Source organism: Chroicocephalus ridibundus, chromosome 23 (genome assembly GCF_963924245.1).
Source record: "Chroicocephalus ridibundus chromosome 23, bChrRid1.1, whole genome shotgun sequence".
Lineage (NCBI taxonomy): Eukaryota > Metazoa > Chordata > Aves > Charadriiformes > Laridae > Chroicocephalus > Chroicocephalus ridibundus.
The window spans coordinates 1,788,162-1,805,349 of NC_086306.1; the positions used below are offsets into that span (position 1 = coordinate 1,788,162).

Sequence of the window (17,188 nt, forward strand, 5' to 3'; positions counted from 1 at the left end):
TTTTTAGGTCTTTTGCACCTTCTGGAGCCGAGCCTTATGTCTTGGATGTGGTGGTGGTGATGATGACGACGATGACAATGACTCAGCTATAAAGATGAAGAGCAGGGAAAAAGTGATCTGAATTGGATATTACTCCTTACGGAGCTTTGGCACAAAATTAGAACCGTGCAATGGCTGAAAACAACCCATTGCTCTCTATCCTCACCCAAAAACGTATTATTTAGGTGGATTTAAAAGCTTTTATACCTCAGCGAATCACAAGACACAAGCGTAAAAGAGCCCATCGCCTCCCAACTACAGAATCCTCCCAGCTTCAGCTCCCTTTGAGCCAGCAGGAGATCCTTTAACGCACCTTGAAGGAGCATCCGAAGCCACCACAAGCAAGTACGGCTAACAGGGAAAAAGCCAATCCCTTTGCTAAGTTGTCCTAAAGAGCCAAAAGCTAAATTTCAGTCCAAGCAGCACAGAAAGCGACCTTAACCCTCCACAACTGCAGCATTAAACACCTTGCTCCACCACACCAGGGAGAGAAAAGCCGTCATCTCGTGGTAGAAACCAAACCTGGCCATGAGTCAGACAGATAGATTTCGGTACAAGTTGGAAATGTGAAGTGTTTACAAATCAAATAAGCCAGATTTTACACATAGACCCAAAAATCTCCGCATGCCATGGACCTCTAGGCGTTACTGGCCACCACCTCACCTCAAGATCATAACCTGGGTGTGATGCTGTTCTGCCAAAGTCGCTGTTTCCCTCTGTACACGTTGTTAAGAGCCAGGACAAAACCAGCTCCCTCCAGCTCCTCTTTGCACCAAGTCGCAGCAGGATCCGCTCATTTGATATCCTGGCGGGAAAAAGGACTTACAGCCAGAAACACATGGCAACACCTGCGGCTGTGGGAACGTAAAGAAAAATAAATCAGGGGAAACGAGAAAAATCTCTGTTGGCCAAATAAATGCATCAGATTCATTCCACCTCCAAAATATTGCTTTTGCCGGGTGGTCACAGCCCAAAACCTGCTCAGAGACAGCAGAGCAGGAAAAAAACCGATGCAATAAAGAATCATCTCAGTTGTCAGTGCCTTTTAACTCCTATTTAGTGCTGCTCACGTAAGTTTGGGAGTCCCCAAAATCAACCGGAGGCTCCGAGGGGACACCAAAAGGCACATTTGTGTGTACCCAAGCCCTAAATAAGCAACTGTGTTGTGTTACCGCCGCGCATGTCCTCGGGAGAGCAGAAAGCACGTGAATCCGCAGATGCCCAGCATCCACGCGCTGAGCCTAGGTTAACAGCCAGCTCCAATGTCTCTGCGGTAAACACGTAAAATTTCTTTAATCCCTCGGTTGCCGCTTCCTCGGATGTGTCAGTCACGCTACAAGATATTTTCAGGCCAAGCATGAGGAAATTCGGACTGAATAGCTTATTGCTAAAAACAGCCATTCTGCCTTGAGAGTCACCTTCCTGCAGCCTCTGTCCTGCCCCGGCTCCAGGGAGGGAAAAGCCTCCCAGATTACACCAATTTGCTATTTTAAAAGCATTTTGGTATGCAGCAGCAAGAAGTTTAATTCAGCTGCTTGCTACCCGTGGTCTCCAAGGGCACCAGTTCTGTGGTCAAAGATCACGCAAGGAGAGAAGCGCTCGGTCTCCGCTCCCCTCTGTGGAGGTGTCTGCGTGGGCTCGGAGAGTCTGTGCCAGATGATAACGCACAAGCAATGAAATCAGGCCCAAAAAAAAGTGCTATTTATCTTATTGGTAACAGTCCTGCTGCCCCCAAACCCTTCCACACCTGAAGGACAGGAAGCAGGAATTGTAGGATCATTGAGGTTGGAAGGGACCTTTCAGATCATCGAGTCCTACCGTTAACCCAACACCGCCCAAACCCCCACTACCCCACGTCCCTCAGCACCGCGTCTGCCCGGCTTTTAAATCCCTCCAGGGATGGCGACTCCACCACTGCCCTGGGCAGCCTCTTCCAATGCTTGACAACCCTTTCCGGGAAGAAATTTTTCCCAATATCCATCCTAAACGTCTCCTCCTGCAACCCGAGGCCGTTTCCTCTTGTCCCATCGCCTGTTCCTTGGGAGAAGAGACCGACCCCCCCTGGCTACACCCTCCTTTCAGGGAGCTGTGGAGAGCGAGAAGGTCTCCCCTCAGCCTCCTCTTCTCCAGGCTGAACACCCCCAGCTCCCTCAGCCGCTCCTCACCAGACTCGTGCTCCAGACCCCTCACCAGCTCCGTTGCCCTTCTCTGGACACGCTCCAGCACCTCAAGGTCCTTCTTGTCATGAGAGGCCCAAAACTTCATCCAGGTGGAGCCACCTTCCAACCTTACTCCTCCCCTTAACACTTGAGTATCACCCAGACCTGAATTTCGGCCCCAAAATATTAAATGACATTTCGTTTCTTTGATTTCCCCCCCCGGCCCTTACACCCCAAAACGATTGCACCAGCTGCTTTAGCTCTGGATCCCCGCAGCAGTCGGCGATGCTCACTTGATCGACGCGAGCACAGGCCTCACGCAGCCAGGAAAATATGGACGAAATAACTTGCAGTCAGAGCTTCAGAAACGTTCACCACCCGAGGCAGAAGCGCCAAACACAAAACGAGTCGCCCAAGCAGCCTTCCCACCAGTGTTCCCCACTGCAACCCAGTACGGACCCCGATAGCGCCCGCACAAAGAGATGCCTCCTGTATTTGGGCTTTTAAATAATAAAAACGCTGAAGGTTTTCTAAATCTCTAGTTTTATAAGTCTCTTCTAAGCCAAGAAACATCAAATCCCGATGAGCCTCCGGACAAACACGCCAAACATATGTTTAGCCACATTGCCGGAGATTAAATCCTCAATAAGAAGAAAAGTGGGTTCTAGAGAGAAAAATACCATTTAGCATTAAATAGAGGTTTATCTGTGGGGAAATGCCATCAAAGGTACCCGGGAGGAGTATTAATTGCCATTAATGACCAGCTGGACGAAAACTCCAGCTACTAAGATAAATTAGAGCTGCAAGTCATCTATGTCAGCGCTAATCAAACCTTGTCGGATAAAACAGAGCCGCCGAGCTCAACACTGCGCAGCTGCGAGGGCGGCTGTTTGCGAGATGCCTGCCATGACAAAAAAAAAACAACACAAACACAAAACCCTCTTTTCCAAAAGAAAAATAATGATTGGCATTAATTCTAGTATCCCTGCCCAATCTTGAGCGGGTGCTGGACGAGGTGGTCCAGAGGCTGATTCCCTTTACAATGATATTTTACCTGATCTCAGCTCAAACTCATTGCACAAATGACTCATCTGCTGCCGGAAAACCAGCGGCTGCAGGCTCTATTTCCTACAAAGGAAATAAAAGGCAGCTTTGGCCAAGGACAGAGCAGCTCCGCTAGCCCAAAACCCCAGCGGACACCGAGGGATCCAAATATCAATACAATATCCACCACCTGCACTTCCTCAGAAGTCAGAATTTAAGTGGAAAACATAAAAAGATGACTGCATCTGCCTATACCCCCCCCCCCCCCCCACCTCCCTCCTCCGGCCGTTTCCGCCTCCCCTTCGATCCGTGCCCACCCCAGAAGCCTTTCCCAGGCTCGAAAACCATGGAAATAATTAAGGTCTTTTCTATCTCTTGCCTTCAGGAGCTTTATCCCTCCTGACAGTTGTTGGAGCTGCTCCTGATACAATTATCTAATCGAGCCCTGCCTCCGGCAGCGCGCGCCGAGGAAGAGGAGGCAAAGCCCGGGTGCTCCGGGGGTGGCACCGAGGCGCTGGCAGGTCCCCTTTGCCACCACCCTGCCCTGACACGGCAGCGTACGAGCCACCGCAGCGTTTCCCCCGCACGACTGCGTGACAACGAGGTGTAAAGTCGCACGCAAGCCATAAAGATTTCCAGAGCACAACATTTATTTTCTTTTCTCCCTCCCAGAACAGCAAACCCGTGGCTTAAAGGCGTTTTTCTCCCATCCGTGCTGGCCACAAGCTTCCAGCCGTGACACCGTCTCATTTCTTGGCCTCGTTACAACCCTAGAAGAAATTAGGTGGAAAATGCAAACTCATTTACAGGTCGTCGGGGTTTTTTGGCCCTCAAACCAGGACACAGGTATTTCTGCTGTCCCGCAACCAGGATCCTCAAGGGGCAGCGTCTGGGCACTGCTTCCCTTTTGGGAAAAACAACCAACCAACCCAAAACCAAGCACCTTCTGTTTTTTTAAGAGCAAAGCACATCAAAGCACAACCCGCCGGGAAATAACAGCGCTTGTCTGACAACACCCAATCCATTTAAAATTTGGCAATTTCTCAAACGCCCTCAGGAAATGCTTTTAAGGAGGGAATCCCAGGCTTTAGCTGCACCAGTCAACTATTTATAACCCTGGGGTTTTTGGCATACCCAAAAAAAAAAAAAAAAAAAGAACCCCAACCTAATCACGCTGCAGGAAGCCGTAACTAACCCAGGAGTTTTCTATGGGAATTCAGGGCCGGCACACTCCTGCCCGGCAAACGTCCAAACCCTGTCTGGCTTAACGTCCACAACATTTCTACTCATCCCAAGCACTGGTTGCTACTCTCAAACCACGTGGTGCGATCGCTGGATTTCTAGGAATCGAGCTGCAAGCTGTTCAGGGAAGACGTGCACGGAGCCCGAGATTTGCATGGAGCCCAGATGCCAACAAATCCCCCGCAGATTATCCCTAAATTTCCCTTGCAGCAAGGCCAGGAGACTCCGCATCCTCTCCCACCAGCTCCATGCTGTTTCCCTTCCACCCCATCCACCATCCCAGCAACGAGCCAAGGTGAGGCACATCCCCTAACGAGCTTTTACTTGGCAGCACCCTATCTTGGAGCATACGCTTGCAAACGCGTGAGTCAACGCCCAAAAAAAACCAAAAAACCAAGAGGAGGAAAGGAGAGAGGCAACCCCAGCAAGATGTATTCGGGTTTCAATTGCTCAGAGCAATCATCCAATTTAGCCGACTTCATTTCATTTGCACGCAGCCGAGAGCGCGGGGCTGCTTGCGTTACGGGTAATCTCCGCTCTTCATTTAGAGCGCTTTTGGCAGACGTTGCCGGGTCGAAATAAAGCCTTCATTTAATAAAGAAAAGGCCGACACTTGGAAGCACGCAGCGCTCTCGCCATTAACGAGGAGTTATAGCGAGCGGAAGAGCAGCGGAGGCGCGCGGCTGTTTCTTTGGGTGCTCGTGAAAGACTGGAACTTTGAAATAATTGTCTCAAAGCTTGCTTGAGAAGCTTCTGCAAACGGACGGCAGGCTTGCGGGCCGATAAGAAGGTTGCTCATATCTCTTTAGCACCTTCTGCAGACCATCCTCTTGCTTGCCAGTCACCACCCAGGACTGCCATCAGCTGAAGATGGTGTGTTGCTCCCCCCAGCTGGAAAGGGGGTAGCCCTCTGGCTATCAGAGTGGCCAAACCCTGACTAGCCCCAGGGCCCACCCAAGCCTGTGGTGTTAACTCCAAAATTGCTGAAGCCAAGCACTGCCCAAACAGCAAGGGGGCAAGAAAAGCTTATACAGCAACCATGTAAAATGACAATTAGCTGGGCAAAGACCACCGCCATGCTGATTAGTCAAGCTACAGACCGACCTGGGCTACAGCTGGCACAGCGACCCACCACAATTTGGGAATCGAGGCAGAGATCCCCACCACCATCAACCACGGATCAAGGGGACACCCCTGAACTGCTGCAGGACCGCTGAGATGTTGTTGGGCCTGCGGTGGTGACCGTACTCTTGCTACGCTCCATAATACTGCTTCGCTTTTCTGCCTTTCCTCTACTTCTGCCTTTACTCTATCGCTTGAGCTTGCGCCATGTCCCGCAATTAGGGAATAACATTCCCTAATTCACCCTAAATTCCGCATCTTGAAATTGCTGCTGCCTTGCTCCAGACCTGACCCTGCTACATGTGGAAGAGCAGGAATATTGCATCCAGCTTTGGGGGCACCAACAGCAGAAGGACACGGAGCTGTCGGAGCGGGGCCAGAGGAGGCCCCGGAGATGCTGGGAGGGCTGGAGCCCCTCTGCTGGGAGGACAGGCTGAGAGAGCTGGGGGGGTTCAGCCTGGAGAAGAGAAGGCTCCGGGGAGACCTTCCAGCCCCTTCCAGTCCCTAAAGGGGCTCCAGGAAAGCTGGGGAGGGACTCTGGAGCAGGGAGGGGAGCCATGGGACGAGGGGGAAGGGTTTTACACTGACAGAGGGGAGATTGAGATGAGATCTGTGGGAGAAATTGTTTGCTGTGAGGGGGGTGAGCCCCTGGCCCAGGTTGCCCAAAGAAGCTGTGGCTGCCCCATCCCTGGAGGGGTTCAAGGCCAGGTTGGCCGGGGCTTGGAGCAACCTGGGCTGGTGGGAGGTGTCCCTGCCCAGGGCAGCGGGTTGGAATCCATGATCTCTGAGGTCCCTTACAACTCTGACCATTCTATCATTCTACGAAATTAGGAGCAGCTTTGCTAAAGCTGTAACAATCCCGCCCCAAATCCTGCGGATCACCCTCCCCACCACCTGCTCTCCAACAAGCCCTGGTCATTTGCTACAGGGAAAACATCAATAAACTCATGCTCAGCCTGGGATTGTGTTGCCGTAGCTCTTGCTGCCAAGACCACAGGACCTACAATTTCTTTTTAAGTACAAAAAAATAAAAAAAAAAAGGAGCTTTTCATCTTCTCTTTGGTCTCCGGTGCTGCCGCACACTGGCACAGAGGTTGTGGCCGGCGATGCCTCAAGCTTTTCAAAAGGACCTGAACACCTTCCTGTTAAAAGAGCCCTCATGAGAAAAAAAAATAATAAAAAAATAGAGAGATTAAAAGCTTCTCGGAAGCGGAGATTTAACAGCTGTGTCCATCTCCAGCAAGAGTATCTGAACCTTTGGGCTCCCGCATCTCGCAGCTTTGGTCGAGAGGCTGCTTCCAGGAATAGGGGCTTTTTTTTTTTTCCTGCCCCCCAACCCTCTAGATGTTATTGAATCCACTGAGATGATAACAGCCAAGACGAGATCAGGTCCCCAAAGCTCCCGTCTCCAAGATGCCCACGGCTTGCAAGAAGGGAACAGAGAAAGGATTTGCAGAGATGCCTCTCCTTTACAGAGCAGCTGGAATAGGGGCCAGCAAATAAATAAATAAAAAAAAAAATACATCACACATTTCATATTCTTTCCTTAATTCTACCAATTCTTTCCTACAAGGACACTGGCTAATTTGCCAAAAAAAAAAAAATTTGCCCCATCAGCCTGACGCACCCAAATAAATCCTATTTTAACTGGATTTGTTCCTTCAGGTGGTTCGGTGCCAAGGGGGTAAGGTCAGCCTTGCCATCTACCCATCCTGGCATTGCTTGGGTTAAACGCAGCTTAACGCGGTGCCAAACACAAGGAAAAGCCACCGGGCTGCTTCGTATGCTTTAAATCCCGAAAACGCTGCAAGTTTGGCCCTTGGAGCACGCTGTGTTGTAACCTTCAAGGCAGCTTTTCTCAGCCGCCAACGGCAAGACCAGCAACGCCCGCAGGAACATGCCAAGAGCTGCATCCCGTGCCACCCAGCCGTCCTCGAGCCTTTTCAGCCCAAAATCCGCCCCCCCCGCCACCATGTCCATGGGGATCACGCGCTTCTCAGGCCGTCGCATGAAACTTTAATACTCCAAAAGCGTTTCCTCCCGTCTTTCAGCACAAAATAGTAAATAATTGGGGCAGGCGGCACAGAGACAGCGGCACACGCGGCTGTAGACACCAGAAACAAGCAGCTGGAGAGCATCAGGAGCAGACGCGGCCCCCCGGCTACCGAGCACTGCTTCGTCCCTTTAATTAAATAGCGTACATTGGTACGAGCTGCATACCTTTTTCCTTAATTAATTCATTTACCACACCAGACCCTTCTGCCTTCCGAGCGCCACCTCAGTTCCCTTATGTCTTCCAAGAAGTGATTTTGAGAAGAATGAAAATTAAAAAAAAAAAGAGGGAAAGAAAAACCCCACAATTTAATTTCTAGTAGCAAGAGTCCACCTGATTTTCCTCCTCAAGACACATTTCTGCCCTGCAGTAGCTCCTCACCTTTTCACGTCGCCAATTCAACCGCTAATTCCTCTCTCCCCATCAGCCGCTGTCAAGAATTATCCCTCTTCCCCTCTTTTATTGACTTTGGAGCTGTAACACAAGAGTTTTCATACTCAAACCGATTGCTCACCTCTCATTCAATTTGGCCAACACATCCCTAGCCGCGCTTATACAATCTCAACCAAATTTCTGGCCGGAGTTATTTATGGCCATCAGCACAAATTGCATTTGGGGAGGGGGAAGAGAAGGGCACAACCACCGCTAAAATAGATTAACTGCCTTTTTTTTTTTTTTTTTGGAAGCAGCTAGAAAGCAAGATGCAGTTTAGCTCGTGCTAAAACACTTTGGGCAAGTTTATCCACTTACGGCTCAGCCGGAAAGAAGGGCTTTCCAATCCATGCGTACCTCTGGCTACTAGCCCACTCCAAATTTGTGATAGCCACACCTCCAGCCCCGTCGCCTTTGCAGTTCGAGGCTCCACAACACAAACCCACCCAAAGCTCTGGTCCTCCTTGAGCCCCAGCATCCCTTTGGAGGATGTTTAGCCTTAATTTCAAGTCAGCATCCTTCCCGCACGCGTCCTCAGGTCCCCCATTGCCTCCAATACCGAGGATTTACACAGCAAACATCCCTTTCCTAACAGCTCGCCACACAAAAAAACCCCCACTTTCTCTCCTGGAAGGTTGTTTCCCAGCAGCTTCGGTATTTCATCCACGAAATAACAGCGTGAAATCCCAGCCGGGCAAGCGAGCTGAAGACAAAATACACGTGAGCAACAGATCTGCTGCGGGAGAAGGGCTTTTTGCAGTTATTTTTGGGGTAGAACAATACCAGCCAATTAAACCACACCAAAAAGAAAAAAAAAATAAAAAGCCATTAAAACAAGAGTCAACGGTTTGCATACAAAAAGGCCGCACCAGAGAGTTGTATTCCTCGTCTAAAAGCATCTCTGGCTGCTTTTATTTGCACAACTCGCTCTCTCCGGCCCCTGGGGTCAGAAGGTTGAAGTTTCATATGGAAATAGCCTTCTGCGAGGAAGCAGCTCGCTCTCTCTCCAGTCCTCTGGCAAAAGCCGATCTGAATCTCCCTTAATATCGCATCCTTGCAAAGAGGATGAATTAAGAGGTTCTGGGAATTGAAAATAGTTTAATTAGCTACTGCTTGGTCTAGGGCCCAGCTCATTAATTCATCGACAGCTAGGGAGAGCTCGCAAAGCGGATTTTACTGGAGGAGATAATCATTTGTAACCGCAAATATCACAATGATAGCATCACTGCCGTCTTTTTTTTTTTTTTTTAACATAGCAAGCAACAACTAGAGCTGCAAGAGGTGCCTGCAAAACAAATTCCTCTGCGACCATCATCTGGATCAAGTTTGCCAGGGCTCACCAGCCCCAGGCACGAAGCATTAATAAATTTTACAAGCCCGCTGTTAAATTCACCCACTTAACAAGAGTCATCAGAGCCAAGTTACTAGGTGAGCCACAAAACTTGCATTGAACTATTTTTGTTTAGTATTTGCAAGCGTTTACTCTCAACCGAGCTCCTTGTGCCACCCAAGCTCCATGACGTTGGGCTAATTGCTGCTGTTAGCACTTCCAGCCAGGGGGAAAAGAAGGCTTTTTCTCCCCAACTTTCCTCTCCCCACACAAGCTGCCGGTCTCCAGCTGAGCCCTTCACCCCCGAGACCTGCTTCGAAGCTTTGCAGGCAGGATTGCCGCTAAAACACAGCGCTTTGGGCTGGCACCGGGCTCCCGAGCAAATTCCCCAGCCCAAGAAGCGACCCTTGGGCATGACGATGAGCTAGCAGGTAGCTCAGCTACAAAGTTGGAATGTCCAAGGGGATATCGTTAATTTTCCCAGCTCCAATAGCATGAGGGTGCTCAAACAGGGCCCCAGAGTGGTGGGGAACTGCCATCCTTGGAGACGCTCAAAGCCACGGAGGCATGGACCTGCGCAAGCTCATCTAGCAGCCCAGCATCGAAACCTCCAGGGTCTTTCCCACCCAAATGGTTTGCAATCCTGAGGAAAAGCTGGAAACAACTTCCCCAGAGCTGGACACATCATCATTCAGCCCATCCATTTAATGATGTTTATCTGAATGGGTCCTTCAAGGCCTCTTAGGCTCTTCTCCCATGGAAAAAGGTGACACAGCTGGAGCAGCACACCTGGAGGAGCTACCCCTGTGCTGCATTTGAGGTTGGTCTCAGCACAGAAACGTGGGTGAAGGGGGAGGAAGAGGTAAGAAAACACAGAATCATCCAGAAAGTCTGCAGTTCGCAGCTTTCAGATGCTAAACAGAGAACAACCAGAATCCCAACACCACGGGAAAGCATCTAAGAGGAAGACAACCGCGAAGAGCCCAGAGACAGCACGGTCAGAAGACACCAAATCTGATTTCACCTCCTGCACTGGTCACTCAAGGCTCCTCACCTCTCCACGTCACAGCTGCGGTGGCTGCTCAGTCCTGTGACAGAAGCTAAAGCCAAAACCTTCATGTTTTCAACTCAAGGGGGTCTTGCACATCACTGCAGGCCGCTTCCCGGGGCGGGGCACCCGGCTGGAGAAGCAAAGCCAAAGCCACATTTCAAGTTCGACAAGACAGAGGTGGGACAAGCCCCACCCTATCAGTTCCCAGAAGATGTTTCTGGGGGGGGAGAAAGAAGAGGAAATGCATCTCCCCTCGGGCTGAAACACACCTCCGAGCCAGGTCCGCTCTGGGGTGCCCACAGCCAGGTTTTACACGCTTTCCTTTACCACCAGCCACCCCTCGCAATGCCGGGAGTGTTGCTAGGACACCTGCGCCAGGCTTCAGCAATTTCGGGCTGAAGATGTGTCAAAGAGCAGCAGGAGACTCGGAAAAAGGAAGGAGAAATTAAGGAGCAAGCTGCCAGCAAGGAGTATTACCTGCTTGGAGGAGCCCGGCGCTCAGGGGTGCTAACACCGGCTCCGCTTCTCCCCTCCATTGGGAATTGCTCTTTATTTGGGACAAAAGACTGAGAGGAGGCTGGACAGTCTCTACGCGCTTGAGCAACTACCAAAGCAGCACCAGCTCCACCTCATCCACCCCTTAAACCTGCGCACAGGCTATTTTTGATCCCATTAACACTTTGAGGTTTTTTTTTTTTCATAGAATCATCTCGGTTGGACAGGACCTTTCAGATCATCGAGCCCAACCATCACCCCAACACCGCCCAAACCCCCACGTCCCTCAGCACCGCGTCTGCCCGGCTTTTAAATCCCTCCAGGGATGGCGACTCCACCGATGCCCTGGGCAGCCTCTTCCAATGCTTGACAACCCTTTCTGCAAAGAAATTTTTCCTAACATCCACCCTAAACCTGCCCTGGCGCAACTCGAGGCCGTTGCCTCTCGTCCCACCGCCTGTTCCTTGGGAGAATAGACCGACCCCCCCTGGCTAGCCCCTCCTTTCAGGGAGCTGTGGAGAACGAGGAGGTCTCCCCTCAGCCTCCTCTTCTCCAGGCTGAACACCCTCAGCTGCTCCTCACCAGACTCGTGCTCCAGACCCCGTCGTTAGACAGCTAACAGAGAGAGACAAGGGGAAACCCTTCCCTCTCCCGGTCCTTTGGATCCCTCTCTGCAGCTCAGGAGTAGAGAGACACAACTGCCATTTCCACAGCAAATTGCCCCTCCATCAGCTCTTCTTGTTGGGTCATGGCTGGTCCAGGCTCATCCCCATCCTAGTCATGACTGTTGGGCAGCTTGGCTTAAATAAAGCGAGCCAGGACCTTTGAGGCTACCAGTAGCTGCTACCCCTGGGTACATGCTAAATGCTTTACACCCTAAATCCTGCCCAAAGTCAAAGCCCCGGCAGACCCCAAACTGCTGCGCTGCCAGCTCTGAAGTTCAAAGCAAAGACATTTTGCCTGAGGCAGGAGAAAAGGCTTTTCAACTTCCACAAAGGCTTCTGCAGAACACAAAGATGGGTTATTCACCCAGGCAGCCAAAGCGTTAGGTTGGGCATGCCCAGCCTAAAAGCAGAGTTAGAGCTAAGCCTAGGTTTGAGCCTGCTTCCACCTGACACGGAGAATAAAGCAAATGAGGGGACAGAGAGGAATGATCCCTGCAACGGACTCCCCCAAGGCAGCTTTCAGGGAGAGGGGGGAAGCTAAATTGAAAAGAAATTTCATCAGGGAACACTTTGGGCCAAATCAAGTGTTGCTGTTGAGAACCTGCATTTCATGTAAACAGCAGAACTAACACCGGCTGGATTAAATCAGCAAATAATTGCCAGGAGCGGGCTGCTCAGCAGCTGGGCCCTGGCTGAGGCTAGTTCAGCATTCCCAGCCAGCTGCTAAATCAAAGCTGTCACCAGCAGTTTGGGACGGCTCCTGCAGGAACCTGCTGTCAAGTCCCTCCTGCTTCAGCATTTTCCTTCCCCTGATTATCGTGGTGTCACATATTGTACCGCAGCAAACGAACCCCTACGTTTTATTTTGCTAGTGTAGGTTTTGCTCGCCCTTTCCCCCCCCCGCTCCATAATCCCAGTTATTTTCTCCTCTCACACTCCAAAACTGAGGACTCCAGCAGCTCATTGCCGCTGCAGGCCGCTTTGGAGTCACAGCACTATCGCCGGGTTAATTATAAGGCAGGATTTTAAAACCCCCTCCCAAGTCACTTAACCTGGGGCAGATCTGAAGCTCCCCAAAGCTTTTCTCTGCAAACCACATCTCCCCAAATTCACAGCTCTCTCTCCTCGCCGTTCCCCCACCGCTACATCTATAAAGGCTGTGATTTTGGCAGCCGTACAAGTCTCCAGCATAATTCATGGGGTTTTGCCCACCACGACCTACAGCCTCAGGGTTCCACAGGGATGCGGAGCTGCAAGAAACCCCCCAAGTTTCTCCTCCCTCTTCTCTTGCTTCTACAGCCCAGGGCTGCTGCGGTCGCACAAGGACCCTATTGCGGTAGGGACGCTGCAATGCAACAGTTTTAGATGCTTTTTAGCTCACATACGGGCTTAAATCCATACTTAAGAGTTCCCTTGGTCTAGGAAGCTACAGAAGTTGGCGTCGGCATACAGCAAACACACAGCGCTCCCTTAGTCACCAGCTTAAGGGTTACATTGCTGACGGCCACCACGTAACACCGCTCTTGCTGGGACAGGAGGTGACTTACAGAACAGACAATCAACCAAACAGCCTCAAAAAATTCCTTATTTCTAAGGAAACCATTCAATGCGCTCCTTCTGCGAGGTCAGGAAACATTAAAAAAAACCAACAACAAAACACCAACAACAGAACAACACGCTCTAAAGGGCTTTGCAAAGATTTCACACCACCACAGCACTGCCCGAAACACAGGATCTTGAAAACCCAGCGCCCCTCGCATAGCGCAGGCATCCTCCCCAGGGAAATAAATCCCACTTCAGAGCACTACAAACAAGGAGACTTCACCCGCCCACTGCTAAAAAGCATAAAGCAAACTTACAGTTGACAAACACACCACTTTGGAGCCACACAGCCTTCACCCACCCTGCTTTTCAGCTTCTCCAAAGCACCAGGAACTCCAGCACAAAGCTACCTGGGAGCAGGAAAAAATAAAACCCCTCATTAATTAACAAACCACCCCAACCTGGGACACCCCAACCACCTGCCAAATGCAACCCCCGAAGCCAAGCTCAGCTGTGCTCAATTTAAAGCCGAGGCAAGAGCACGGGGGAAGGTGGGGAGCTTGGAGAAGTGTATGTTTGTACAACCCGTCTTGCAGGAGGCGGCTTGTTTCTGGGGCTTTTAGATGGTATGATTTCCAAATTAATCAGGAGGAGCAGGTTGGCAAAGTGAGTTATTTCTGCCGACTGATAGCTAAGCGCCCCGGCGCTGCTCGGTGCTGTGGAAAATGGCTAGCGTGGCTCCTCGCTGTCTCTTCTGCGCGCACAAGGGCACGAGGAGAAGCTGCTTCCCTGCTCTGCTTGAGGGTTACGCCAGGGCAGATGTTCCCTTCTGCATCCAGCTGTTTTTGGAAAAAAACACTATTGCCTTGCTGGGTGCAAGCCGCTGTCCCCCACTGGTGCCAGACCCCAAATTTAAAGCGCAGCTTGATCCACCTGTGCTTGTTTTACCCAAGGAAGAAGCCCTGCGAATGCTTCGGCTGGCAGAATATTTGTGCTCTTCAGCCACGTTTTGGGGAGGTGGCAAATCTTCAACCTGCTCCCGGTGTTGCTCATACCCAGCTTTGTGCGATGGGGAGATGGGGTCCAACCCCCGGCCGGGGTGGATGGAGGAGCCAAAACCTCAGAAGCTGGAAAAACACCATTCCTGATGGTTCCCTGAGGGACGAGGCCCGTTTTTCCTCCCAGACAACCGCGCTTTGCACGCCCTTGATGTTACACCGGCCTCGGGGAATCTGTTGGGAAACCTGTAGCGTAAGAGGTTCCCGTCCTTCTGGAAAACACAACAGGAAAAGGCAAGGTTTTCTCCAGCTGCCTGTTACAAAGCCTTTCTCTGTGCTCTGAAAGGGCTGGCGATGTAGGTGAAGGTATACGAGTGTCCCCGGGGAAAGGAAGGAGGGGGCTGCTTGGAACAGCCCAGTGCCTTCACGCCCCCGGTAGCACTGGCATCTTCACGGGGACCCGCCAGCATTAATTAGTTGGGCGAAAGCTTGCAATAATCTATTTGGTTTTGCCGAGCAATAAATACATCTGTTCTCCCCCGCGCAGGTTTCCGTCCTAGGATTGATTGATTGATTGATTTCCTTCTTAATGCAATCTCTTCCAAACGAAAGAAAACGCATCCTTTGGGTGAAATTCCCCCCCCCAAAAAACTACCCAACGCTCAGCAGCCTGATCATGCCGATACGCACATGCCCCTTCCAGAGCCTGCTTTGGTCGAGACGTCAGGCTGCATTCCAATTCCTTGCACGGCAGCAAGGAATTGAACAGGGGAGAAAAAAAAAAAAGCCGGTTCTTTTCAACAGGAGTACGCAAAGGCATCGCCCTCTTTTTCCACAGGGGGAAACTGAGGCAGGAGGCAGGGATGCGCGCTCTCTCGGCGGTTCTTGGGGTAATACCACCCGCTTGGAGCGATTCGAGGCTGGAGGGAGTGGGAAAGGGTTTGCTGGGGTGGGAAAGGATTTGCTGGGGTGGGCTGAGACGGCCATTAACATTGTCCCCACCCGCCAGGGTGTCCCCTCCTTTGGGGTCCACCCTTTGCCAAATTTATAATAATGCCCTGAAACAGCCTGGTTAAGCGGGGCCGGGGGGGGGAAATTGGAAATGCCATCACAGGGAGCCTTCCCTAGCCCCGCCAGGCTGCTCGCCCATTCCTCCTCTTGCATTTTTAGGCAATGCTGCCATCGAGTGGTCCGGGATCATCCGGATGTCGGAAGAGCCGGACCCCCGGACCGGCCTGGACCCCTCTGCGGTCACCCAGGCAGCCCCCGGCTGCTGGAAAAGCAGAGGCCCTGGTTGAAATACATCTCCTCCTTCACCCATCCCAGCCGTAAAAAGCTCAGTCTCACTGTAACAACTGACCTGGTGTTGGGGACAAAAGATTTTCAGTCCCTCGGGCTTCCCTAAGGGGCGGAAGAGCCGAGCATCCTCCCTCCACAATGCTCAGCTGAGCAATTCAAACCTGGATTTCTCCCAGTTTACAGGGAGCCGCAGCTTTCCCTGAGAGCGGTTCCTCCAGCTCAGTGCTCCTCTGCCACCAATTTGGGAGGCTTCATCCCGAAAATGCGATTTAGGGACATCCTTTAGCAAACCGGAGGGACGCGCTCAGCTTTCCAAGGCGATTTTCCTCTTCATTGGTGCCCTCCGAGGGAAAACCAGCTCTCCTGGCAGGCAGCAACACAGTTGTTATTTTTTTGCCCACGCTTGGCAATAACACAACACTGGAGGAGTACGTTAAAATCACCCCTGTCTGATGGATGTTATAAACCTGGACTGTGGGACGGTGCAAATCTCTGTTTGCAGCTTAATTAGGCACCAACCGCTTATTCACGGGAGGAAAGACTCTTTTTGCGGGGAAGGTTTCGCCAGCCCAACAGGAGCTGCGTTTGCTTTATGAGCAAAGGGGCGCTAAAAGGAAACGTCCTGTTTGCAGCGGTCGGAATCCGGTCGCACCGGAGCGGGAAGACCTTTTCCTTCTTTGAGAAGTCAAACATTTGCTTTGTTCGTCAGGGGTGCAAAGCACTCGCCCACCACAATGTAAAGCCGTTTGGAGAAATTCCATGGCTGTTATATTGGAAAGTTTCCGAATAGATAATTATAATATAATATATAAAATATATAAGCTTTTTTAACAGCATGGTTTAAACTCCTGGTGACTTTTTAGAGCCCATTTGGCACAGATGCCGGTCACCTCCCCAAAAAAGAATGCAAATAAGGAAGATTTTGAGGGCAAAGAGGTTGGAGAGGGGATGAGGAGGCGTGAAAATGGGGGGCGAGGGGGTACAGGGAAAGCTGGGGGCTCCTGGCCGCTGGGGGGAGTGGGGGGGGCTGCAGCTCCGGGCCCCGGCGGAGCCCCCCCGGGCAGGGCAGGGGGACCGGGGGGGCCGGGGGAGGGCTCTCGGTGCCGGCTCTGCCCATCGCTCGCTGGCACCGCCCGCCCCGCTTATAAAAGCCCCGATCGCGGCTCGCTCGCCGCAGCCGGCTCCGCGGCACCGGCTGTGCCCCGGCTCCCGCTCCCGAGCCGGGGAGGATCCGCACCCCGCAACCGGCTGCACCCCGAACCGCGGGTGGGGGGTGACCCGCATCCCTCTCTGGTCCTTAACCGGGAGGCACCTGCATCCCGAATCGGCTGCACCCAAAGCGGGAGGGACCCGCATCCTGCTCCGGTCCCAAACCGGGAGGGAGCCGCATCCCTCGCCAGTCCTGAACCAGGAGGCTCCAGCATCCCGAACCGGGGGGGACCCGCAGCCCTCTCCGGTCCTTAACCGGGAGGCACCCGCATCCCGAACCGGCTGCGCCCTGAACCGGGAAGAATCTGTGCCCCGGCGCAGCTGCAGCCAAGCCCAGAGGGACCTGCACTCCAAACCAGCCGTGCATCCCACTCCGGCCGTGCCCAAACCGGGAGAGACCTGCGCCCTGAACCAGCTGCGTGCCTTGACATGGCCAGGCACCCTGCTCCGGCTGCACGCAGAGACAGGAGGGACCTGCATCCCGAACCAGCCATGCCCCCCAAACCGA

The 17,188-nt window shown here is 52.0% G+C and overlaps 1 protein-coding gene across 4 annotated transcripts in view; it reads right to left on the reverse strand.

Annotated features, from left to right (window-relative positions):
• Positions 1-17,188, reverse strand: part of LOC134526596 (tetraspanin-15-like) — a 107,989-nt gene that overhangs the window by 60,568 nt on the left and 30,233 nt on the right. The window contains exons 1-2 of one of the 4 annotated variants that reach the window (XM_063358630.1): positions 13,536-13,747; positions 703-893 (exon numbers count right to left, since the gene is read on the reverse strand). The exons of 1 other annotated variant lie outside the window; for it this stretch is intronic. The gene's annotated coding sequence lies outside the window, so the exon portion shown is untranslated. Of the gene's footprint in view, positions 1-702; positions 894-13,491; positions 13,748-17,188 lie in introns of those variants that run through there. 2 more of the 4 variants (XM_063358629.1, XM_063358627.1) reach the window with 2 other exon arrangements.